The sequence below is a fragment of the Lipotes vexillifer genome, unplaced genomic scaffold (genome assembly GCF_000442215.2).
Source record: "Lipotes vexillifer unplaced genomic scaffold, Lipotes_vexillifer_v1.1 scaffold90, whole genome shotgun sequence".
NCBI lineage: Eukaryota > Metazoa > Chordata > Mammalia > Artiodactyla > Lipotidae > Lipotes > Lipotes vexillifer.
In genome coordinates, this window is record NW_006782310.1 from 5,793,539 (window position 1) to 5,820,165 (window position 26,627).

At 36.8% G+C, this 26,627-nt stretch overlaps 1 protein-coding gene and 1 pseudogene across 2 annotated transcripts in view; both read left to right on the top strand.

Annotated features, from left to right (window-relative positions):
* Nucleotides 1-26,627, top strand: part of KIAA1328 (KIAA1328 ortholog) — a 382,563-nt gene that overhangs the window by 186,114 nt on the left and 169,822 nt on the right. The gene's annotated exons all lie outside the window — the stretch shown is intronic.
* LOC103078554 (protein canopy homolog 2 pseudogene) lies at nucleotides 13,416-14,309 on the top strand (annotated as a pseudogene). The gene has a single exon (XR_014368629.1). The product of XR_014368629.1 is annotated as a protein canopy homolog 2 pseudogene (transcript).

Sequence of the window (26,627 nt, forward strand, 5' to 3'; positions counted from 1 at the left end):
CCTGCTGATTAGAACTAAAAACTCTGGACAAAATACAAAAGCAACTACGTAAATAATCAAAAGCAGACAGTTGGTGCTGGGAAATTAAAACCTGGAGGGGCAACTAGTTTGGGGTGAGTTTCCTAGTGTTTTATTTTGTTTTGTTTCTTTTTTCCCGTGGCTTTGCCCCCAGTTATAGAGCTGGGCAACAGTGGCTCTGGCAATTAAAACTCTGATAGGAACCTCATTTTTCTATCCAGAGAAATGGAGAAAATGGGTCCTGCATTTAATGGTATGGGGGGGATCTTTATGTTTTTTCTGCCTTTCCCAGCTTTGCTCCTAAGACAGACCCAGTTGCAAGGCTGCAACTATAGTAGAAGTGCTATAAGAGAAACCCTGTCTTTCCTGCCAGATAACCCAGAAAGGGGCATCTATGATGAAGACTAAGGAGGACATCTTAGAAAAAAAGAGAGCTGGGGAGCGTGTCCCCTCATTTTGTGTATAACCAACACAAGTACTAGTTTGTGCATGTGTCAGACAAACCCACAGCAGCATACCACAGTCTTTGAGAACTGGCCTTCAGTTAGAAGCACTCCTCAGAGGAGGTGAGGAAGAACTTGTGGTCTGAACCTGACTGACCTGATTGCCTGTTAAAACAGACAAACAAATCCTCTAGCAGATTATAAAAGATCAAAGGACTGACAGCCAATACAGCATAACATTAAAATGTCCAGGGTATGATTCAAAATTACGCTACCTACAAAAAAAACAGGAAATTATAAACAATTCTCAAAGGAAAAGACAGATGCCAACCCCAGGGTCACCCAGATTTTGAAATTATCCAGGAAAGACTTTGAAGAAGCTTTTATAGCAATTCTCCGTGGCATAAATGTAAACACTTTAAATTAATTTCTCAGTAGAGAAATAGAAACTATTAAAAACAGCCAAATGGAAATTTTGGAACCAAAAAAATACAGTATCCGAAATAAAAAATTCACTGGGTGGGCTCATCAACATAGTGGAGTGACAGAAAAAAAGGTCAGTAAACTTAAAGATAGATCAATAGATATTTTTCAACTTTTAAAACAGAAAGATAAAAGAAAGATTGGGGGAAAAAAATGAACAGAGCCTTAAAACCTAACTTATGTCCAGAAGGAAGAAAAAGATTACGTACAAAAAGCTGGAAAGAATAACCAATTCTTAAGGGAGAAGGCAGCCTCTGCCAAAAATGAGTAAGTCTTTTATATAAGACACAAATCAAGGTAAACTTTCTTTTTTAAATCTTGGGAGCCTTTGCAAGGATATGCTCAAGAATGTCAGTTTGCACAAAATTGTCTTGCAAATAAAGTACTGAAACATTTTCTGTCACAGAGAACGCTAGTTGCCTACCTATTATCTATTCTTCCCTTATTCCTTCTTAAATGAATGTCAGTCTTATTGAGAGTAACAGTGTCGCAGGATAAAACCCGCGTTACCCAGCCTCTTTGGCAGATGGGGTGGCACTGGGATCCAGGTCTGGCCAGTGAGATGTAAGTAGAATTTGTGCCATGGGGTTTCTAAGAAACTCCCTTAAGAGGGCCCGGGGGTGGGGGTGGGGTGGGAGTGTAGCAGGCTCCACTGTCTGCTACATTCGATTTTATGCCTCTTTTCATCCTTTGTCCAGTCTCTTTTTCCCCTATGGCAGCGGTTCTCAACCAGGGATGATTTTGACCCCCAGGGGAAATTTGGCAATGTCTGGAGACATCTTTGGTTTTTACAACTGACAGTTGCTAGCAGCATCTAGCAGGTAGAGGCCGTGGGTATTGCTAAACATCCTACAGCGTACAGGACAGTCTCCCACAACAAAGAATCATCTTGTCCAAATGTCAAGAGGCCAGATTGAGAAGCTTTGCACTATGGAATGCTGACCTGATGTTGGAGATTGAATAGCCATTTTCTGAGTAGAAGGTGGCAAGTCCATGTCTGAACAAAAATATAGAAGGAACTGAAGTCCTGATGACGTTATGACACTGCTGTAACAGCTGCAGGCTGTGTTCTTCCAGAGGCTTCATTACAAGAAAAAGAAAACACCTAATTTATTTAAGCTAATGGATTTCTCTTTCCTTACTCATTTACTAACTGGTAGAGTATTTATTTAGAAGTTGTTAGTCATGAAGATTAGGGCAGCTAAAATATAAATAATAATGAAGAGGTCTTAGGTATTGAAAAGAATAAGGAAGAGCTTATCATGTTTATCTGGGCAAAGAGGCATTTGAAGAAAGTATCTTTTTCTAAAGATATCTTGAAAGGAGTTGTACCATTCTGTGGGTTTTTTTAATGAGGAACTTTTCTGTTGTTACTATAACATATTTCGTTCTAGTGCCGGAATTTGGTCCCCTCAGCTTCCACTAGATCTGTAGTTAGCTTGGATCACATAGGGACTTAACTACTGGAGTCTCCATTGCCTGGGGTTGCAGATCCACTAAAGGGAAAGTGATGGAGGTTAAGCATTGTATATACTATGGAAGGATAAGAGGTAATGTTGGTTGAGCTTTTGGGGATCCCTTTCTGATTATGGGGGCAACATCAAAGCTAAAACACCATGTCTAGCCTTGGAATTCAGTTAAAATGATGCTGTCATTTGAAATCATGCCACGCTAAGATCTAAGGAACTAAAGCTGTTTGTTCTGACCAAAAAGAGGATAGAGATATAGCAATAATTGATGGAAACAAAAAATGGAAAATTCAACATAAAAAGTTCCCTAACCATGAAATTGCCTCATGTTCTCCAGAAAATGGTATTTCTTTGCTTTAAAAATGCTGGTTTGAAGCTGTCACAGAACGATGCCATATTTACCTAAATTATAGGGACCCTTTAAGTAGCCATTTGTGGAATACAAGAAACTTAATGCAGTTGTAAATTTATACCTGTGACAGCCTGATTCTCACTGCAGAATTCTAGTGGTGAAAAACACCCCCAAACCTTCTAATCCATTCCCTTACTATTGTGGAAAATTGTATATCAGTAAAAGATACAGATTTTACCCTAAAGGGTTTCAATCTAATGAAGCTAACAGTAAACATATACTGGGTCTGTCCACTAACATCTCAAAATTAGTGTGACTAAAATTGAACTCTTGATTTCCCTTCCAAACCTGTAACTCTCTCATCTGCCTAGCTCGGTAAATGGCATTCCTATTCTTTCTGTTTCTCAGGAAAAATCTTTGAAGTCATAATTGACATTTTTCTTTCTCTCTCACCACCAGAGCCAATCCATCACCAAATCCAGCCCATTCTAAACATATCACAACTAATACCATTGCTTACCACCTTCACTGCTTCCACCCTAGTTCAGGTCCACTTTTTACCAGGATTACCTCCTAGATTTTTACCCAAGTGAAATGAAGACCTATATTCACATGAAAACCTGTATGTGAGTATTTACAGTGGCTTTATTCGTATTCCTTAAAAACTGGAAACAATCCACATGGCCCTACTCAGCAAAAAAAGGAACGGACTGTTAACATACACACTACATACCTGAATCTCCAATGCATTATGCTAAGTGAAAGAAGCGAGACTCAAAGTGTGAGTCCATTTATATGACATTCCTGAAGAGGAAAACTACAGAGACAGAAGCAAATCAAGAATTTTTAGGGCTGATTACAAAGCATGAGGAGTGTTTTGGGTATGATGGAACGTTCTTGATTATTATGGTGCTTACCCGACTGTACTCATTTCTTAAAACTTGAAAAACCGTAGACTTAAGGATGAATCTTATTGTACATAAATTGTATCTTAATTCAGAAAAAAAAAAGGATTCATTGTTAGTAATAGCAAAAGACTTGTCAGTCAGAGTTCAGTGTGGGAAACAGAAACCATTCAAGATATTTTAAACAAGAAGGAATTTTATATACTAGGAATAAAAGCTTTGGAAGGGCCTAAGAGGCGATTTTATGTTGGACTTCGGTTGGTGACTTCAGAACAATATAGAACTTATATACTCAGGGCATAATGCTCTGAGACCATCACTGGAGCTATGCTGGAATCCACAACAAAGCAACTACTGCTGCTGCACTGGTCTCTGGACATCCAGGAAACCACAGAATAGATTCCCACCAGTGAGACCAAAGGGTTAGGAAGCCAGGTCAACAAGCCATTGGTGCTTCTGCTGCTGCCACACTGCCGCTTCTTACCCAAAAAACTGAAAAATGTTCCCTATTTTGTTAATGCTGGAGAAAATTCTCATGTTTTCACCATTGTCCTTGCCAGCAGAGACAAACAAAGAAGACCCCCAAAATCATGTGAAATAAGCAGAACCTAATTGACATCCAGAGCTCTGGCTAATAGAAGGGAGTCTGTAGTTTCCCACATTTTATAATTAAATGGAGGGTGGAGTAAGCCATGCGTCAGTGGTCAGCACAATATCTAGGCTTCCATCAATAAGGGACTGCTTAATGAATTATGATATGTTATACAGTAGATGAAGGATTTACCCAGGTGGCGGGTATTCTGTAAGCTGGAGTATATAATTGTACTGTTGAGTTTTGGTTAATAAATTCCGGTGCTTTAAATATACAACTCATATCTAACTGTACTGAAGTCAATATGTTGCAGTTTCTATAAACCTACTTTTAAATTTGTGTAGCAAACATTGCTATTTCTTTAAGATAGTTAAATAACTTCTCTTTTTCAAAATTAATTTGAAAGATTACAGGACAAGTTAGGCTTCCTAATATCGAGAATGCCATACATAAATTCAGAAAACAAGAATTTTTCAAAATGGTAAATAATATAGAAGAGATCTTTAACAACTTTCTACGTGAGGCAGATCAGCTACAGATAAAGGACTAAGTTTATATAGACTATGTAGTAGAACACAGCCTTATCTCTTGGCTGTGAAATGCAAATGTTGCCTTCCAAGTGGCATGTGGCTCACTGTTCTCAGAGGAATGCCCTGATGGCATCCTCTCACATATCACCTACGACATAGCTGGTGTACATGCACACTCCTGTGTGTACGTACACCACCAGAATGGGTCTGAGTAGACTCACTGCAAACTTAAAGCTCCAGGGAGAAGTATTTTAGTTCGTGAACACAAGCCTGTTAAGTTCGACCCTCTCTCACCCCCACAAAATAAAGTTCAAGTTAAAAAGTATCTTTAAATAAAAAATAAGCTATTTTATCTTAAAGTGTACGAGCAATGCGCTTAGAGTGAATTGCCTCAGAAACTAAATGGCCAGACTTCCTCTAACAGATTTTAATTATTTTTATAGTTTTTCCCAAATGAAGACTCACAATAGCCATTTTTAGTAAACTAGAGCAATTCTTTCATCTTCATTGCAAGCTTCAGACCCTAAACAAAGCATGAAGCTGGGCAGTGCACTGTTTAATTTTCAGATTGGATTTTTCATTATGTTTTATGATAACTTTTTATTTTTATCGAGTTGCATCTCAGCCTTCTGTTTAGACTCAAGAAGATTTATGGCAAATGATCTGGGTGTTTATTTGGGCAAACATGCAATAAATCAGTCTACTGTTTCAATAAAATGTTATTAATAGAACACATTATTCTGTTCAGTATTATGTTATCTTTAAAATTAAGCAAAACATTAGTGGTAGTGAAACTAGTTTCAATCAATACATTCCTGTAATGAAACCTATTGTATAAGAAACTTCTTTTTAAGGAGGAAAAATGTCCTTAACACAACTACCAACTACCAACTTCTGACTCTAGAGATGGCATTTCACAGTTTCTAAAAATTATTTGGTAGGATTTCTTTGTGTTTGTTTTGGTGTTAAGATAGTTTCCTGAAAGTTACCTTGCAGCAGTTAGTGCATAAATGTTCCTTAAATGCTTTTTTTTTTTAATTGAGGAATTTATTTGGCACTTGACCTGGCAGAGACCCACCCAGGTGTGTGCTTCAGTGAAATTGAGGTCAGAGCTGCTGTTGACACTCAGGAGTATAAGAATTGCCAATTTCTCTTCTGATCGTATAGAATTTCTGGTTAAATTTATTAATGGAGTATAGATAGAGGATATAATTTTAATTTTTCAAAATTCATATAATAATGAGAATTTACTAGGAGTGAGCCCGGATTTAAATCCTCTATCACCCACTGTACTCCCTATTAAAATTTTAGAATGATGGCCTTAAAATCAAAGGTTGCTAAAGTCTCAGGGTGGTACTGCAGTCTTAAGAGAACTTCACTGCACAGGGACTGGCAGGTTGTTGCTGTTGCTGTCTTCTGTTTAGATAGCAAAGTGCCTTGAGAAAAGGCTGCTATTTAATAATGCAGTGGGAAATTAAAGATCTTTGAATGTTAAATTATGTATATTTTCCAGTGGAAAATCTCTTAAAACATACTTTATGCTTTTGCTTGGTACACAGTATTGTCATCACATGGCAGTTTAAGGAATCTGAAGGCTGGTTGGAATTCCAAGTTCACTCCTTTACTTCTGTCGTTTTATATTTTTAATCTGAATGTAAGAAATAGAGATTATCTTACTGTGGTTTTATGCTCATTAAATTGTTAAGAAGTTGTTTTGGGAGATGAGAGTTATGTTAAGATGAAAAAATAATTATGAAAATCTAAGCCATCATACATATTCTACTGGCTTAGGATAGTTTCCATAGTCCATCAGGCAAATAATTTGATCATGTTGCTGTACAACTTTAACAGTAAACAAGTGAGTTCTAATACATTCTTTGAATACCACTGCTAACATTTAAATGCAGATGGTTATCATATTTTTTCATACCAGTAGGAGACTACTTAAAATCTGCGTTGGAGTGAAGCATAAAGTAGCAAGCAGTACACTTGATTCTGGTTTTTATCTTTCTTAGTTCCACCTCAGAACTTTTAAATGCTACATTTCTGAAGGAAGGTTCATTTTTGTGTTATGACTGTGAACACCTGTGAACCACTGGGCTTAATTTGTTTACAGCTGACAGTGATTGTGTGTGGAGACTGTGGCAGCAGTTGGCAAGGAGCAACTGACCATTTCGTTATCTCTGCATTGTCTTATTTTTCTTGTTTCCCCAACATTTTAACATCATCAATGTTTTGTGAGGTTATTTGTAGGTTTTTTTTTTTCCTAGTAGTTTTATCTGGTTTGGTATTAAGGTAATTCTGGCTTCACTAAATGAATTGGAAATTGTTTCTTCCTTTTTCTATTTTCTATCTTTGTGATATTATAATTTCTTTAATTGACGTGGAGGTATTAAGGTGTTCTCTTTTGTCTTCAGTCAGTTTTGGTAATTTTTGTCTTTTAAGGGATTTGTACATTTCATAAGTTGTCATATAAGTAGCATGAAGTTGTTCATAATATTCCTTTTTCAACTTGATAATGTCTGTGGCATTGCATCTGTGTGCCCCTTTTTCATTTTGATGATTTGTATCTTTTTTTTTCTTGATCAATCTTACTGATTTTTTAACAAAATAGTTTTTATTAGATTTTCTCTATTGTTTGTTTTCTATATCATTTATTTCTGGCCTTATGTTAATTTTTCCTTCTATTTATTTCAGTTTTAATTTGCATTTCTTTTTCTAACTTCCAAGATTGACATTTAGATCATTGGTTTGGGACTTTATTCCTTTCATTTAAAGTTACAAATTTACACATTTAAACATTTAAAGTTTTAAACATCTAAAGTTATAAACATTTAATGTTATAAATTTCCCTCTGAGAGCTCCTTTACCAGCATCCCACACTTTCTTACGTTGTGCTTTTTTTTTTTTCAAAATATTTTCTAATTCCCTTTGTGGTTTCCTCTTTGAACGGTTTATAATCATTTATAAATTTTTCTTAATTTCAAATTTTTGCAGATTTCTCAGATAGCTTTCTGACATTTATTTCTAATTTAATTCCTCTGTGTCAGAAAATGGAGTCTCCACAATTTCAATATGTTGAAATTATTGAGACTTGCTTTATATCCTGTGATACAACCTATCTTGCTGAATATTTCATCCACATGTAAAACTAACCTAATCTACAATTATTGGATGGAGTAGTTAATATATAGCAATAAGGTCAATGTTTTTATAGTATTTGTTCAGGTCTTTTATATACTTACTGATTTGGGGGCTGTTTTTTCTGTCATTAACTGAGAGCTTTGAAAGCTCCAAATATGATTATGATTTATTTTTCTTTTTATTTCTATCTTTCCTTCACATATTTTGAATTTCAGTTATCAGATGCCTTTGCATTTAGGATTGTAATGTCTTCTTGGTGCATTAAGTTCTTTCATTTTGTAACATTCTTCTTTATCCCTGATAATATTACTTGTTCTGAAATACCTTGTATGATATTAATATAGCCACTCCAGCTTTCTTATAATTAGAATTTGTAGAGTATATTCTTTTCCATCCTTCTAGCTTTCCGTATCTTTGTCTTTATGATTAAAGTAGGGTTCTCACAGTTGGATTTGGCATGTAGCTGGATTTGGTTTATAATCCTGTCTGGCATCCCTGGCTTTTTATTGGAGTGTTAGTATCTTTTACACTTGATTAATTATCCAATATGGTTGGGTTTAAATCTACCATCTTGTAATTTATTTTCTATTTTTCACCAATTTTTCAGTTTTTCTTTAGTTTTTCCTGCCTTTTTTAAAAATTAATTTTTATTGGAGTATAGTTGCTTTATAATGTTGTATTAGTTTCTTCTGTACACCAAAGTGAACCAGCTGTATGTATACATATGTCCCCCCTTCTTTCCCATTTAGGTCACCACAGAGCACTGAGTAAAGTTCCCTGTGCTATACAGTAGGTTCTCATTAGTTATCTATTTCATACATAGTAATGTATATATGTCAACAGTTTTAGCATTATCTCTACTTGGGGCTCATTTTTTTGTTTTTGTTTTCTTTTCTTTTCTGCCTCTTTGATCAGGTCTTTATTCAGAATTAGCTGTCCGAAATGATCTGACCATTATGGAATGCACAAATTTAAGTTTATGCAGCAGGCTTCTTTTCTTCTGTGGTAGGTTTCTTTTCTGTGGGCTTTTTCAGTTGGTGGTTTTTTGGTCACTGCAGCCTTTTTCCCCACAAAAGGCTTCTTCTTAACACCAGCAGCCTTCTTTCCTTTCTTCACCACAGGTTTCTTGCCTGGAACCCCTTCCTCATCTGATATGGCTGCTAACGCTGCTGCTGCCTTATCCATCCAGAGTTTGTGATTCTTCTCCTAGAGGAGAATTATGTCCATCCAGTGCATGGTCTTTGCATATGAGTTTAGCTTCAGCGTGATTCTCAGGTTTTTCAGTGGATTCTTCTTCTGGACTCACAGATGAATCTGGCGTTCTGAGGGCTCTTTGGATCTCTGGGCTTTTCAAGATTCTGCAAAGGTCTGTTTTGAGTATCTTGCACATGGGAAGGTTGTAGCTGCTCTTGAAGTTGTTTTTCTGCTTGAGTTTCATTGAGCTTCTTGGGTCTGTGGGTTTATAGATTTTATTAAATTTAATATTTTAAATCATTATTTCTTCAAATATGTTTTCTATCTTCACCTCTGCTGTCACTGCAATTACATGTATCACTTGTATCATTCCACAAGTTACTAAGGCTTTGTTCCCCAATCTTAATTTTTTTCTCTATGTGTTTCATTTTGGATAGTGTCTATTTCTGTGTCTTCAGGTTCCTTAAGCAACATCTAATCTCCTGAAACTTACTGCATGGAGTTAACATTTTAGATTTGTCATTTTTCATCTATTGACTATCATTTGGTTATTTTTTATATCTTATTATTATGTTCATGTTTTTCTTTAAATTTTTAGTTATGTTGGGCTTATTTATAATAGATTTTTTTAAATCCTCATATGCTAATTTCATCATTTGTCATTTCTGGTGTTTTTCCTCTTGATTGACTAGTCAAATTTCATCATATGTCTTGTAATTTTTTATTGGCTGTTCGTTAGTGTGTATGTTACATTAATGAGTATCTAGATTTTGTTGTCTTCCTTTGTAGAGTGCCCTAGCGGGCATTTAAGTTATTGGTAGATCTTGACTTCTTAGAGGCTTATGTTTAGGCTTTATTAGGACTAGTCTGTAGGCTAGATTTTTCTCTAACAACCATTTAGTTGGCTCTTTCTGGGTTCTCAATAGGACTGAGTATCCTGGGATCAGCTATGACTCTCTCATTCTGACTGGTCAAAACTTGTACACCTCCCTGTTCTGTGTGACTTCTGGGAATTGTTTTACTTCCAACTCCCTGGTTGTTCTTTTCCCAGGCTATCTCAGTTTAACTCTACACATGTGCAGTCTTGGCATTCAGCAAAAACTCAAACGGGCCTATGTGCCGATTACTCAACTATTTTTCTGAATAGCTCTCTCTTCTGTGGGACTCTGTTCTGTAACTTCTGGCCACCTCAGCCTCCCTGAACTCCGATCTCTGTCTCCGTAATTCACCAAGACTTTTGTGTTCTGCTTAGGACTACCCTCCCTCTAGCATAGTCTGGAATGTTTGTCCAAACAGAAATGCAGGACCATTGTATGGCTTAGCTCATTTGTTTGCCTTCTGCCAGGGATCATATACCTTTATTAGCTGTTGTCCAATGTCTGAAAACAGTTGTTTTATATTTTTTTTCTAGTTTGTAGTGGGCAGGTAAGTGTATCCCCCTCTGTAATACCCCAAAATGGTAATTTTCATTGAAACTATCTTTTAAATGTAGTTTTTAAATTTTAGCATACAAATTTAATGGTATTCTTAAGAAAACAAAGAGGCTTTATGGGAGGGAGAAAGTGTATTGTGAGTATAACAAATGCAGAGTAACAAAACCTTATAGGAGATATAGTATTGAATGCTTTTTGCTCTTTAAAGAAGGTAAAAATATAACCTTATGGACCAGAAAAATACTTAAATGAGAAAATTTAAGGGAAGGGAAGATACATTGTTGTCAGATTTATTGTAACTTGTAATTAAAGCCCAAATTGATGTGTAATAGGAATCTTATAAAGAATACTTATTTTGAGGGTCCAAAGTAGTAAAAGAGAAATAGAGATTTAAATAAGAACTACAGAAGTATAAATATCTGGCTTTCATGCTGGAAACCAAACTTCATGGTTTTGGCTCTAGATTCAGTTACTTTGGGCATGTCTTTGAGCTTTATTAACATCTCCTTATATGAATCAGATTTAACTCTTAATAAAAAACTTTGGGGACTTCCCTGGTGTTGCAGTGGTTAAGAATCCGCCTGCCAATGCAGGACACTCGAACCCGTGTCCTGGTCTGGGAAGATCCCACATGCCGCAGAGCAACTAAGCCCATCGCCACAACTACTGAGCCTGCACTCTAGAGCCCGTGAGCCACAGCTACTGAGCCCATGTGCCACAACTACTGAAGCCCGTGCACCTAGAGCCCATGCTCTGCAACAACAGAAGCCAATGCAATGAGAAGCCCGCACACCGCAACCAAGAGTAGCCCCCGCTCTCCACAACTAGAGAAAGCCTGCGCGCAGCAGCAAAGACTCAACACAGCCAAAAATAAAATAAATAAATAAATAATTCTCTTTAAAAAAATAAAATGAAATAAACTGTGACTTCACCCACTAAAAGGTGCTCTGTCAGATATATCTCCTGTGCCTTCTGTATGATGCAGTACTTTGTGAAAATCTGTTAATACCCTGAAAGGACAGAGAAGTGAAATGTAGTTACGGAGAGGTTAATAATCCTCTGCATCCCAAAGGTTTATGTGTGCTCTTGTCATAAGTAGATTTGGTCTTAAAATAAAAGCAAATTCAGATAAGGTAGGAAGTAGAAAATTTAATCACCATTGTTGAACAGAAGAGCTGAATGAGGTTCATCTGCTACTGTGCAGAACTAAAAGATGCTGAAAAGTAATGGATATAAAATAAGAATAAAGGGGAGAGCAAAAGGAGTGAAAAGAACTCCAAATATGTTTTTCTTCTATTAGTTACATATAGAACACACAGAGACTTTTGAGAAAAATATACTTTATAGACAGAAGGTACCCACTTTAATGGGAAAGAATTATTTGTTCCAATATTCACAAAAAGAGGATAAATAATAAATGTTTAGGTATAGACCAGTCATAGAGGAGGAGACCAGAGCAGGAAAGGAAACTGTGTTTGGCCCATTGTATGAGGTAAGGGAATGAAAAATATCTGAACACTGACTTCCCACAGCCAGATGGAACACATTCATCAAGTCAGGAGGCATTTGGTAGCTCAGTGGTTCTCAAAATGTGTCTCCTAGACCAGCAGCATCAGCCTCACTTGGGAAATTTTCTAAAAATGCAGATCCTCAGGACCCAACTCATATCTACTGAATTAGAAACTCTGGCAGCGGGACCCAGAAATCTGCATTTTTAACAAGTCCTCCAGGTGATTCTTATGAACACTAAAGTTGGAGAATATTTGTGCTAGCATAATAGACATAAATGTCTTCTGTTAATCAAACTGCTGGTGAGTCCTATCACATGCAGCGTTTTATAAATACATCTTCCTGAATTATCTTCTTGGTACAGATAGGTTAGAAATATTTTCTGTCTGAAGAAATGATCAGTGTGCTTAATCACACAAGTACTAGAAAACAGGAAAAGTCTATAAGATGGAAACTGACAAGTCTCTTTCTTTGTCATCACTTTTATCCATTCTTTATGTCCTTTTTCTATGATTTTTCTGTGTAGATAGAAGGATTTAAACTAATTTTGGTTTGGAGTGAGGTAATCAAATATGCAATTTTTAGCACAAAAATGAGTCCTTTGAGCTTAAAATAGTTTTTAAAAACCTGTATGAACTGTACTAAAGTGTTATTTTTTCAATGTTGCTCTTCCTTTCCTCTCTCCTCTCCTCTTCTCTGCTCCCCTCTGTTCCTCTCTACTTCTCCACGATGCCTCAGCTCTCTCCCCTCTGCCTTTCCCTCAAAGTATGCCTTCCAAGGAGAAGAGAGATTCTGTGTCAGGTTTGGGTTTCCGAATATTAGGAAGGTCTTATGTTAATGGCTGTTTCTGTTTTCTTAATAGTGCCAAAAAAATTCTCACTCTGTTTTGTAAGCACTTGATTGCAGGTGTGTTTGGTGCTGCCTAGCAACTTTGGCTGCCCTGTGAAAGAAACCACACTTGGTCAGAGTGATTTCCAGAGAGCGTTGAAAGGCAACATGTGACAACTAAGGAAAATGCCTTTCTTGCGGGCTAAAGTAGGCTGATTTAGCAGTCTTTCATAGCCAAGTTAACAAACATGTACAGTGTTTATTTGTATTTCCAAGAAATATATTAAATATCTTATGGATTAGTAGCCACTTTATGCTGGACACCCATTGCACCAACCTGAAAAATATTAACTGGGAGAGGAACTATAACTATGACTAATATTATACTAATGAGCAAGACTTCCAGGTTTGAATACTTCTTGGGAAGAAGCCGATTGTCCTGTCCTTCTCGCTAAGAGATTAATCAAAATCACGTTGAATGTGGTGTCATTTAAATTACTAGTTGTTTAGGAGACCTGCTTAGGCGTCCATTTAGGGCTCGAGGAGCTGGCTCAGGCAGTCGCCGGGGCACCCCGTGTCTGGAAAGCGCAGGAGCGCTCTGGAGAAGCCTGGACAGCCCCGCTTTCCCGCAGCCAGGTGCTAGGGTCGAGAGCTAAAGTGAGAGTCCGACTGTCTTCCAGCGCCTGGGCCACGGCGGCGGCCCTGGGAGCAGAGGTGGAGCAACCCCATTGCGCTAAAGATGAAGGGCTGGGGTTTGCTGGCCCTGCTTCTGGGGGCCCTGCTGGGAGCTGTCTGGGCCCTGAGGAGCCAGGATCTACACTGTGGAGCTTGCAGGGCTCTGGTGGATGAACTAGAGTGGGAAATTGCCCAGGTGGATCCCAAGAAGACCATTCAGATGGGCTCTTTCCGAATCAATCCAGATGGCAGCCAGTCAGTGGTGGAGGTGCCTTATGCTCGCTCAGAGGCCCACCTCACAGAGCTGCTAGAGGAGGTATGCGACCGGATGAAGGAGTATGGGCAACAGATTGACCCTTCCACCCACCGCGAGAACTATGTACGTGTAGTGGGCCGGAATGGAGAATCCAATGAACTGGACCAACAGGGGATCCGAATTGATTCAGACATCAGTGGCACCCTCAAGTTCGCGTGTGAGAGCATTGTGGAGGAATACGAGGATGAACTCATTGAATTCTTTTCCCGAGAGGCTGACAATGTTAAAGACAAACTTTGTAGTAAGCGAACAGATCTATGTGACCATGCCCTGCACATATCGCATGATGAGCTATGAACCACTGGAGCGGCCCAGACTGACAAGCTTGATGGATCACCCCCAGGAGGGGAGAGGGTGGCAATGCCTTTTATATTACGTTTTTACTGAAATGAACTGAAAAAATATGAAACCAAAAGTATGAACCGTGTTGTCTTTTCATGCCCAGAATTGGCCCTTAAATTAGGCTTGAAAATAGGAGATTCCAGACAGGAAAGAAAAGGGAAGGGAAGGAAGAGCTTTGGGAATGGTATAGCGCTAAAGTAGGAGGAGCCTGAAGCTTTCATTCTTTTGTTATCTGAGATTCCTGCTGGACTCACAAACTAGATAAGCATTTATTCCGTGCTTATTTAATATGATGTGTTTAGAGTCTAATTATAGTGAGAAGAGGAACCTCTGTGAATAAGCTAGGGAACATGAATAAGTGTATGGTAGTATAGGATTCTAGAAATTACTCGTATTCATACTGATGAAACATAAAGTAAGATAGAGCTCAGTCCTGAAGGAAATGGATTTTTCTACCCTTCCAGATGGAGGGATCAGCAAGAGCATACAGGAAAGGGCAAATGGATGTGATCAGCTCTGCTGAAAAGTAAGGGCTTTATCAGATAGGGAGAAGTGAGGTAAGGAATGTTATTTAAGGAAAGGCCTTGCTTGCTGGTCTAAGCTTTCAGATTTGATGCCAAAGCAACAGTAAAGTATACCTTTATCATCTCTATCACTAGCCATTGTCAATGTGGACCATAAGTGTGTCCCCATTTTCTGTGTGTAGAGATTCTGTGCTGGGGCATAGGGATGAAAATATAAAGGATACCTTCTTTGAGGAGATTCTTAAACACCCTAATCCTGAGGTGTGGCTGTCTCAGGGTTTGGAATGGAACATTTGTTCCAGGAATGCCTCAGGGAGAGAACACCTGTTATTCAGGTTTATTACATTTCAAAGACTTTCAGCACTGTAGAATCTGAAGGCCCTTGGAAGTCATCTAGTTCACCTTTGCAGATGAAGTAACTGATTTTACAGATAAAGAAACCAAGGCCCAGAGAAACCACAGGTCCTCAAGTTCTGTATGTAGTGGCAAAACTGGATCTATAAGCTAATGTTCCCAAGTGTCAATCTGATCTAATATAGCTGTGAAGTAGCTTCTGTATTATATCTTTTTTTTCTCTTAATACCTTACACTAAGCCTGGCACACAGAATGAATGTGTTCAACAAAGCTTTCTTGTACCACAAATCCCTATGAAATCTAACAATTAACTAGCTCAGAGCAAGCACCCTGATATTAGTTGACAACTAAATTCAGGGTCTAGTGCTAATTCCTTCTTCTCTTGTCAGTCATAAGAAATGCTGTATCCTGTCAAATCAGTTTTCCAGACCAGCTGTTACTAAGCTTTATTTCTTCTGTGATGCACGTGAATGATGTTCACTTGCTTCATTCCCCTATGAGTATACCCAGGATTCTGTCTATTGCTGCTTGGTGTCTGCAGGTTCTTACTCTTCCACCAGAAAGCTTATCAGAAATGTAAGTGAGAGTACTCTTATAGGGAACTTGAAGCTGTTGTAATTTACAAAAAAAGCAAGTTATTTGCAAGTTTTAATAAATAAAACAAATTTAATGTTAATCAGTAAAAAAAATAAATAAATAAATAAATTACTAGTTGTTTAGAACTTGGCTAATAAACCTAATAGACTGAGGATGCTGTCTGTGCCTACCCAAGTTGTGCCAGTCTTCCTAGGTGAGACTTATTGGTGGAAGCCCTTTACATACAGGTCATTTAGACATATCGGCTGTGTTGAACAGATGATGGCATGCACAGATATTCCATACAATTTGACTTGTTTAGTTCTTGTTGAGACGTGTAGAAACATGAATACTGTTGCGAGTAGGCCAGTCTGTGCTCACAGGTACCTGCTTTTTGTATTGGGCTGGCCAAAAAGTTCTTTCAGGTTTTCCTGTAAGATGTTATGGAAAACCCGAATGAACTTTTTGGCCAGCCCAATATTTGGAATCATTGCCAAGATTAACGGCCTGGTTTAAATGCCTGGGTTCACTCCCTTCCATCTCACGTGAAAAGTGCTGTGAGAATTCAGGTTTGTGTTGTTGCTACCCATACCCCTTCCCTCCCCCACAGCAGCATTTTAGGACAGTTTTCTGTGAGCAGGGCTTCTCCTACTTTCTAGACTTAGTCTAAAGAACTAATTTAAGTTTTTGTGCTCTTTAGACTGTTTCAAGCTTAAATAATCATCCTAATCATGACCTCAGCCAAAATATGTCCAAAAGTTATCAGTATACAGTATATCATAATGATTTTCAGGCCCTACAGAAACTATATATTATAAATTGTGCAGTGATTAATTTTTGATTTGAGTATTCATCATCACTCCCTCTCAGCAGTGAAGCAACATCTGCCCCACTTGTATTTTTTGTTGTCATTATAGTTAACTTTACCTCTTTCCACCTGTTTTCTACAAATTGTATTGTTCTCTAGTTATATATTGCCATTAAGTATTTAGGGCATTGTGTAATAAATCTCTCCCAAATCAAGTTACTTTTCAGCCAATAGGCTCTAAAGGCCCATCTGAAACAAGATGAAGTGTGGATCTCCTGTATTAATGACATGTTGTCTATCATAGCAGAGGGACCTTGTAAAGAAATCTTGAGGCAAGTAAAAGAAATGGAAAGGGTTCATTGAGCCTCTGTCATTCACCCCAGTTAGTCTTCATCAAAAAGCCTGATTTTTATTGTCTTTATACTACTTAAATGACCTTGTAATTAGTTTGTTTACTAATTTGTCTTTCCACTAAAATGTGGATTTTCATTACAGCAGGCTCATTATGTTTGATGGTTCCATAGTACCTAGATCAGTATTTAGTACAAGGTATGCATTCAGTAAATGTTAGTGAATGAATGAATGTTGTCTTTTTATTATAAAATTCACCCATTTTAAAGGTGAATGATGCTGATAAATTTATAGAATATACAACCATCACACAATCCAGTTTTATGACATTCAACCAGCATTGGTCCATTAAGGACCATGCCTGCTGAAGGATCCCTCATGCCCTGTTGCAGTCATTCCTATTACTACCCTCAGCCCTAGGCAACCACTAGTCTGCTTTCTGTCTCTATGCATTTGCCTTTTCTGGACATTTCATATAAATAGGGTCATACAATAGAGAGCCATTTGCATTTCGTTTCTTTCCCTTAGCATCATTTTTTGAGGTTCATCCATGTTGGAGCATGTATCAGTAGTTTGCTTCTTTTTATTGCTGAATACTGTTCCATTTTATAGATATACCACATTTGGTTTCACAGTTCACCAGTTAATAGAGATTTGGAATGTTTCCAGTTTTTGGCTATTATGAATAGTGTCATCGTGCACATTTGTGTTACAAGTGTTTATGTGGACATATGTTTTCATTTCTCTTGGATAGGTACCTAGGAGAGAAATTGCTGGGTAGTATGGTAATTTTATGCTTAATTTTTGAAGAAATTACTAAACTGTTTCCCAAATGGCCATATCATTTTACATTCTCACCAACAGTATACGTGAATTCCAGTTTCTCCAGCTCCTCATTTTCTATATTTTTGATTATCACCATTATAGTAGATGTGAAGTACTTTCTCTCCTTGGTTTTAACAGGGTATTCACTTTATTTATTTTTTAAATTAATTAATTAATTAATTTCGGCTGTGTTGGGTCTTCATTGCTGCGTGTGGGCTTTCTCTAGTTACAGCGAGAAGGGGCTACTCTTCGTTGTGGTGCGTGGGCTTCTCAATGTGGTGGCTTCTCTTGTTGCAAAGCACGGGCTCTAGGCGCTCAGGCTTCAGTAGTTGTGGCACACAGGCTCAGTAGTTGTAGCTCACGGGCTCAAGCGCACAGGCTCAGTAGTTGTGGTGCACGGGCTTAGTGGCTCTGCGGCATGTGGGATCTTCCCAGACCAGGGCTCGAACCCATGTCCCCCTGCATTGGCAGGTGGATTCTTAATCACTGTGCTACTAGGGAAGTCCCAGGCTATTCACTTTAGCTTTCCTAATGTTTAATAATGATGAGCATCTTTTCATATGGTTATTATCCATTTGTATGTCTTCATTGGTTAAAGGCCTACTATATCTTTTGCCCATTTATTTACCCATTTTTAAATTGAGTTATTTTTCTCATGGAAAAAAATCCTTGTGTAAGTGGAACCACACAGTTCAAACCCTGTATTGTTCAAGGGTATAATTGATGTTTGTATATGGATCTTGTATTTTGTGACCTTGCTGAACTAACTATTCTAGTAGTTTTTCTGTTTTGTTTGTAGATTCCTCAGTATTTTCCACATAAAGGATCATGACGTCTACAAATAAGGTTTCCTTTCTTTCCATAATGTCTTTATTTTTTTGGCTTATTGCACTGACTAAAACTTTTAGTATAGTGTTGACTTGAAGAGATGACAGTGAACATGCTTATTTTGTTTCTGATCTTTTTCCATTAAGTACTCTTTTTCTTTTTTTTTCCATTAAGTACTCTTAAATAAAACCTATAGCTATAGATATTTTTATAGATACTGTTTATCAAGTTAAGAAAGTTCTCTTCCTAGTTTGCTGAGAGTCTTTATTGTGAATGGTTGTTGAATTTTGTCAAACGTTTTTTCTGCTTCTGTTGAGATAATTGTGTGGTTTTGGTTTTGGTTTTTCATTCTATGAATACACTGTATTACTTGAATTGATTTTTTTTGATGTTAAGCCAACCTTACATTCCTGAAATAAATCTCACTTGATCATTGTGTATAAGTTCTTTTATCTTATGTGAGATTTGGTTTACTAATATTTTGTTGATGATATTTAGTTCTACATTCTTAGAGAGATTGATCCTTGTTTTTCTTAAGATATCTTTGGCTTGGTATTACCATAATACTAGCCTCGTAGAATGTGTTGAGAAGTGTTTCCTCCTCTGTTTCCTGAAAGTTTGTGAATGGGTGTTATTATTTCTTTATATATTTGAGAGAATTAATCAGTGAAGCCATCTGGGCCTGAACTTTCCTTTGTGGAAAGATTTTTTTATTACTAGTTCAGTTTCCTTATTAGTTATGAGTTCTATTAGTTTTCTATTTATGTGTCACAAATTATAATAAATTTAGCACTTTAAAACAACATTCATTGGTTATTTCACAGTTCTATAGGTCACAAGCCTGGTTGATCTTGATGGGGTTCTCTGCTGAGTGTCCCACAAGGCTGAAATGAAGGGGTCCCCTGGCCTGGGCTCTCCTGTGGACACTCTGAAGAAGAATCCCCTTCCTGACTCATTCAGGTTTTGGTATAATTCAGGTCCTTGCAATGTAGGACTAAGGCCCCCTTTTCCTTGCTTACTGTCATCTGGGGGCCACTCTCAACTTTGACAGGCTGCCCACATTTCTAATCACCTGGCCCTGTTCATCTTCAAGCCAACAACAGCATGTTGATTTCTTCTTGTTTTTTCAAATCTCTTTGACTTCCCATTCTTCTACCAGCTGAAGAAAACTTTCCTTTTAAAGCACTTCTATGATTAGATTAGACCCATCCAGATGATCTTTCTTTTGCCATATAACATAACATAATCATAGTAGTAACACCTTTTGACTTCTTCTTAGATCCATGATTTATTTAGACATGCATTAATTTTTAAACATTTGAATTCCCAAATTATTTTCTATTGTTGGTTTCTGATTTAAATTCATTATGTACAGGAAATATATTTCACATAATTTCAGCCCTTTGAAATTTGTTAAGATTTGTTTTATGCTCTAGCAAAAACTTTTTTTTCCCGAAGAATGTTTCATATTATTTCTACTGTTGTTAGATAGAATGTTCTATAGATGTCAGGTCAGGTTGGTAGAATTATCGTTCTTTTATGTTTCTGCTGATTTTCTGTTTAGTTATTCCACCTTGTGTTGAAAATGGAGTATTGAAGTCTCCCATTTCTTATTATTAAATTGTTTATTTCTCCCTCAGTTTTTTTCAAGTTTTGATTCATGTGCCTTGAGAATTCAGCTGTTAGGTTCATATACATTTATAATCACTTTTTTTTCTTATAAATTGATCATTTTATCAATAGGAAATGTCCTTCATCACTAGTAATATATTTTACTTAAAGATATTAGCATAGCTACTTTAGTTCTCTTATGTTACTATGTGCATGGTATATCTTTTTCCATCCTTTTACTTTCAAGCTATTTATGTGTGAATCTAAAGTGTGGCTACTATAGATAGCATACATTTGGATCTTGTTGTTTTATCTAGTTTGACAATCCCTGCCTTTTGCTTGGAAAATTTAATCCATTTGCATTTAATGTAATTGTGATATGGTTGGATTTATATCCTGCATTTTGCTCCTTTTTTTCTTTATATCTCATGTGGTTTTGTTCTTCTGCTGCTTCTTCACTGCCTTCTTTTGTGTTAAATAAATGTTTTGTAGTGTAACATTTTAATTCCTTGGCTATTTTTTAAATCATTGATCTTGGGATTACAATATGCATTTTAATTCACCACAGTTTCCTTAAGATGAATTCTAACAGTATTCCAGTAAAATACAAGCTTGGCTCCAATATAACATTTCCTCCCTACTCTACTAGGCTATTGTTGTCATACATATAATCTTTTCATGTTAAAAGCCCAATAATACTGTTTTATAACTGTGATTTTTATGTAATTGTCTTATAAAGCAGTTAAGAATTCACACATATACAAATTCTTTTATGTTTACCTACAAGATTATCGTTTCTGGTGTCCTTTATGTCTGTACATTGAAGTAACTGGTGTAAATTTCTGTTTAGCCTAAAGGATTTCATTTAACATTTCTTATAGAGCAGGTCTACCAGCAGCTATTCTCTAAGTCTTTTTGTTTTGCTTTGCTTTGTTTTTAAACATGGAAATATCTTTATTCTGCCTTCATTTTGAAGGATAGTTTAGATGGATATAAAATTCTTGGTTGACAGTTTACTTCCTTTAGGACTTTGTACCATCCCACTGCCTTTTTGTTCAACTGTTTTTGATGAGCTGTTGTTAATTTTTTTTTTTGCAGTATCTTTCCATTTATTTGTGTCTTCCTTGATTTCTTTGCGCACGCGCGCGCGCACGCACATATGTGTGATGTGTTCTTGTTCCCTATATGTAATAAATCATTTCCCTTACTCCTTTGAAGATTTTCTTTTTGCTTAGCTTTAAACAGCTTGACCATAACTTGTCTAAATGTGGATCTTTTATGTTTATCCTTCTTGGAATTTGTTGAGCTTCCTGGATCTGTGGATTAATATTTTTCATCAAAATAAAAATATTTTGACTGTCATTTTTTTTTTTCAAATATTTTTCTCCCCCATTTCTCTTTTCTCTCTTTCTGGGACTCCCGTTTCATGTATGTAGGTATTCCTGGTTACCCACAGGTTTCTGAGACTAATTATTCTTCATCCCTTTTTTTCTTTTTCTGCTCTTCAGATTAAATAATCTCTATTGACCTACTTTTAAGTTTACTGTTCTTTCTTCTGCTATTTCACATCTGCTGAGGAGCCCCTCTACTAAATTTTTCATTTTACTCATTATACTTTTCAATTCCAGTATTTCCATTTGGTTCTTTCATATATTTTTCCCTCTCTCTCTTTGCTGAGATTCTCCATTTGTTGTCAATATCGTGCTTTCCTTTAATTCTTTAAATGTGTTTTTCTTTAGGTCTTTCAACATATTTATAATAGCTCTTTTGAAACCTTTGTAAGTCCAATATTTGGGCCCCTTCAGAGACAGTTGACTTTTTTTTTCTTAACATGGGTAACCCTTTCCTATTCCTTTGAAATTCTTGTAATTTTTTCATTGAAAAACTGGACATTTTATGTAATATATTGTAGCAACTCTGGCTTCTTATTGAAGGTTATTTTTGTTGCTGTCCTTTTCTTTGTTTGTTTGTTTTGTGACTTGCCTGTGTTAATTCTGTAGAATATATTTCCCTTCAATGTGTGTCCACTGATGTCTCTGCTCAACCTTTTCTTGTTTTCTTTTTAAATCTAGCTTCATAGGGGACAGTGCTGAGTCAACATAACTTAATTAGCAAATAGTTAATGATTGTTGATAGGTTGTGCTCAAATACCTTGAGTCAATATGGCTTCCACCCTTTGCCAATGGATGTTTGTGAGTTGGGGAATGCTTTCACTGTCTGCCATGCCTTTTCATGTTGCTATTTTCTAAGCTAGTAGTAATGTAAAAAACTTTAAAATTAAGCTACCAATGGCAGGCAAAATGGCACCTCTGTTGGTTCCATATGCTTGACTGCGTAAGGTGAATCCCTCAAAATAGGAAGCAAGTACTGTATTTCAAGACATCTCAAACAAAATGGGTAGTAGTTTTGACCTTTAACTTCATAATTCATGCACTATAACATTTCACGCATTTTGCTTTCTAACTTTATTTAAAACTCTGTTTAGCATTTACTTTTTTGAGGAAAGAAGGAGGAATTCTCAGACATATCATTATTCAGTTGCAAAGTATCCCTTTTCAATTTCTTTAAAATAAATAGCAATAGTCCCTGGATTTATGAGCTTTGTGAGACAGATAAAGTGGTAGTTGAAAGCATTAAGCCAGCCATAACTAGCATGAAAAGGAGCCACTTCTACAGGTTTTGGTGATTCACATTGAAGGTCATTGTATATTGATACTGCTTTCTCTTTGTGAAAAAGGTTGTTCTTGGTTATTTTGCTGTTTGGCCTTCAATCTAAATGTTCACCAGTCTTTCCATTGTTTTTTTTCTTTAGGCCGTGTTCTTAATGACTTTGTAGCACTTGAAGTTATATCAGCCATAGACTTTTTTGCAGATTGTCTCTGATGGTCCTCAATGTGAATTCCTTTATGCTTGTTGCTCAGGGAATGGCACATTCCCATGTTTCTTTCCAAATACTTTATTATATCAAGCTTCTCCTCAATACTTAAAACTTGGCTTTTGCATGTACTGCTTGATGTTTCTGAACCAGGATGCTTAGACATTTAGGAGATTGTTTTCTTATATTGAAAAGTTCACAGTGTAAAAGGATAGCAAAGCACAACCTTGTAGTGTTACGTTCCTGAGGAACTGAGATAGCTGATGGTTTGTTTCAGGTGTGTGGGTGTGTGCATTGTGTAAATTCCTACATGGACCAGTTCAGCTGGGTGCAGTTTTCTGTGTTCACATAGTGTGTTTCACAAAAAGAACTGTTCAGGAGCAAACATGAAGTTTGCATTATTTTCAGATTATTCCCTAATATATAAATCATGTTGGAACAAATCCATCTTTTCAAAGTAGTGTTCTAATAAACTGACTGTGTTCTAGATGATTTGGGTCAGGGCTTCCTAAGTTATCTGTGGTGAAGAACCAGGTTTGATTATTTTTGTCCATCTCCATGGACTAAAACTTTTTAAAAATTTATTAAAAATTAAATACTATAAAATGAAATTGACAAAATTTTTATTAAAAGTTTCAATAGATTATATTTTAGTAAACATAATCTGAACAGACACAACATAGGAAAAAATGATAAAAAGCTTCATCGAAAGTATGCACACAGGTGATTAAGACAGAGAATGACTATTATATCACTTTTTCTTGTTTGCAATCATAACAAAAAAAAAATGTGTGTGTGAAATCACAATTCCCCCAGAATAATATAGCTGTGAAGTAGCTTCTGTATTATATCTTTTTTTTCTCTTAATACCTTACACTAAGCCTGGCACACAGAATGAATGTGTTCAACAAAGCTTTCTTGTACCACAAATCCCTATGAAATCTAACAATTAACTAGCTCAGAGCAAGCACCCTGATATTAGTTGACAACTAAATTCAGGGTCTAGTGCTAATTCCTTCTTCTCTTGTCAGTCATAAGAAATGCTGTATCCTGTCAAATCAGTTTTCCAGACCAGCTGTTACTAAGCTTTATTTCTTCTGTGATGCACGTGAATGATGTTCACTTGCTTCATTCCCCTATGAGTATACCCAGGATTCTGTCTATTGCTGCTTGGTGTCTGCAGGTTCTTACTCTTCCACCAGAAAGCTTATCAGAAATGTAAGTGAGAGTACTCTTATAGGGAACTTGAAGCTGTTGTAATTTACAAAAAAAGCAAGTTATTTGCAAGTTTTAATAAATAAAACAAATTTAATGTTAATCAGTAAAAAAAATAAATAAATAAATAAATTACTAGTTGTTTAGAACTTGGCTAATAAACCTAATAGACTGAGGATGCTGTCTGTGCCTACCCAAGTTGTGCCAGTCTTCCTAGGTGAGACTTATTGGTGGAAGCCCTTTACATACAGGTCATTTAGACATATCGGCTGTGTTGAACAGATGATGGCATGCACAGATATTCCATACAATTTGACTTGTTTAGTTCTTGTTGAGACGTGTAGAAACATGAATACTGTTGCGAGTAGGCCAGTCTGTGCTCACAGGTACCTGCTTTTTGTATTGGGCTGGCCAAAAAGTTCTTTCAGGTTTTCCTGTAAGATGTTATGGAAAACCCGAATGAACTTTTTGGCCAGCCCAATATTTGGAATCATTGCCAAGATTAACGGCCTGGTTTAAATGCCTGGGTTCACTCCCTTCCATCTCACGTGAAAAGTGCTGTGAGAATTCAGGTTTGTGTTGTTGCTACCCATACCCCTTCCCTCCCCCACAGCAGCATTTTAGGACAGTTTTCTGTGAGCAGGGCTTCTCCTACTTTCTAGACTTAGTCTAAAGAACTAATTTAAGTTTTTGTGCTCTTTAGACTGTTTCAAGCTTAAATAATCATCCTAATCATGACCTCAGCCAAAATATGTCCAAAAGTTATCAGTATACAGTATATCATAATGATTTTCAGGCCCTACAGAAACTATATATTATAAATTGTGCAGTGATTAATTTTTGATTTGAGTATTCATCATCACTCCCTCTCAGCAGTGAAGCAACATCTGCCCCACTTGTATTTTTTGTTGTCATTATAGTTAACTTTACCTCTTTCCACCTGTTTTCTACAAATTGTATTGTTCTCTAGTTATATATTGCCATTAAGTATTTAGGGCATTGTGTAATAAATCTCTCCCAAATCAAGTTACTTTTCAGCCAATAGGCTCTAAAGGCCCATCTGAAACAAGATGAAGTGTGGATCTCCTGTATTAATGACATGTTGTCTATCATAGCAGAGGGACCTTGTAAAGAAATCTTGAGGCAAGTAAAAGAAATGGAAAGGGTTCATTGAGCCTCTGTCATTCACCCCAGTTAGTCTTCATCAAAAAGCCTGATTTTTATTGTCTTTATACTACTTAAATGACCTTGTAATTAGTTTGTTTACTAATTTGTCTTTCCACTAAAATGTGGATTTTCATTACAGCAGGCTCATTATGTTTGATGGTTCCATAGTACCTAGATCAGTATTTAGTACAAGGTATGCATTCAGTAAATGTTAGTGAATGAATGAATGTTGTCTTTTTATTATAAAATTCACCCATTTTAAAGGTGAATGATGCTGATAAATTTATAGAATATACAACCATCACACAATCCAGTTTTATGACATTCAACCAGCATTGGTCCATTAAGGACCATGCCTGCTGAAGGATCCCTCATGCCCTGTTGCAGTCATTCCTATTACTACCCTCAGCCCTAGGCAACCACTAGTCTGCTTTCTGTCTCTATGCATTTGCCTTTTCTGGACATTTCATATAAATAGGGTCATACAATAGAGAGCCATTTGCATTTCGTTTCTTTCCCTTAGCATCATTTTTTGAGGTTCATCCATGTTGGAGCATGTATCAGTAGTTTGCTTCTTTTTATTGCTGAATACTGTTCCATTTTATAGATATACCACATTTGGTTTCACAGTTCACCAGTTAATAGAGATTTGGAATGTTTCCAGTTTTTGGCTATTATGAATAGTGTCATCGTGCACATTTGTGTTACAAGTGTTTATGTGGACATATGTTTTCATTTCTCTTGGATAGGTACCTAGGAGAGAAATTGCTGGGTAGTATGGTAATTTTATGCTTAATTTTTGAAGAAATTACTAAACTGTTTCCCAAATGGCCATATCATTTTACATTCTCACCAACAGTATACGTGAATTCCAGTTTCTCCAGCTCCTCATTTTCTATATTTTTGATTATCACCATTATAGTAGATGTGAAGTACTTTCTCTCCTTGGTTTTAACAGGGTATTCACTTTATTTATTTTTTAAATTAATTAATTAATTAATTTCGGCTGTGTTGGGTCTTCATTGCTGCGTGTGGGCTTTCTCTAGTTACAGCGAGAAGGGGCTACTCTTCGTTGTGGTGCGTGGGCTTCTCAATGTGGTGGCTTCTCTTGTTGCAAAGCACGGGCTCTAGGCGCTCAGGCTTCAGTAGTTGTGGCACACAGGCTCAGTAGTTGTAGCTCACGGGCTCAAGCGCACAGGCTCAGTAGTTGTGGTGCACGGGCTTAGTGGCTCTGCGGCATGTGGGATCTTCCCAGACCA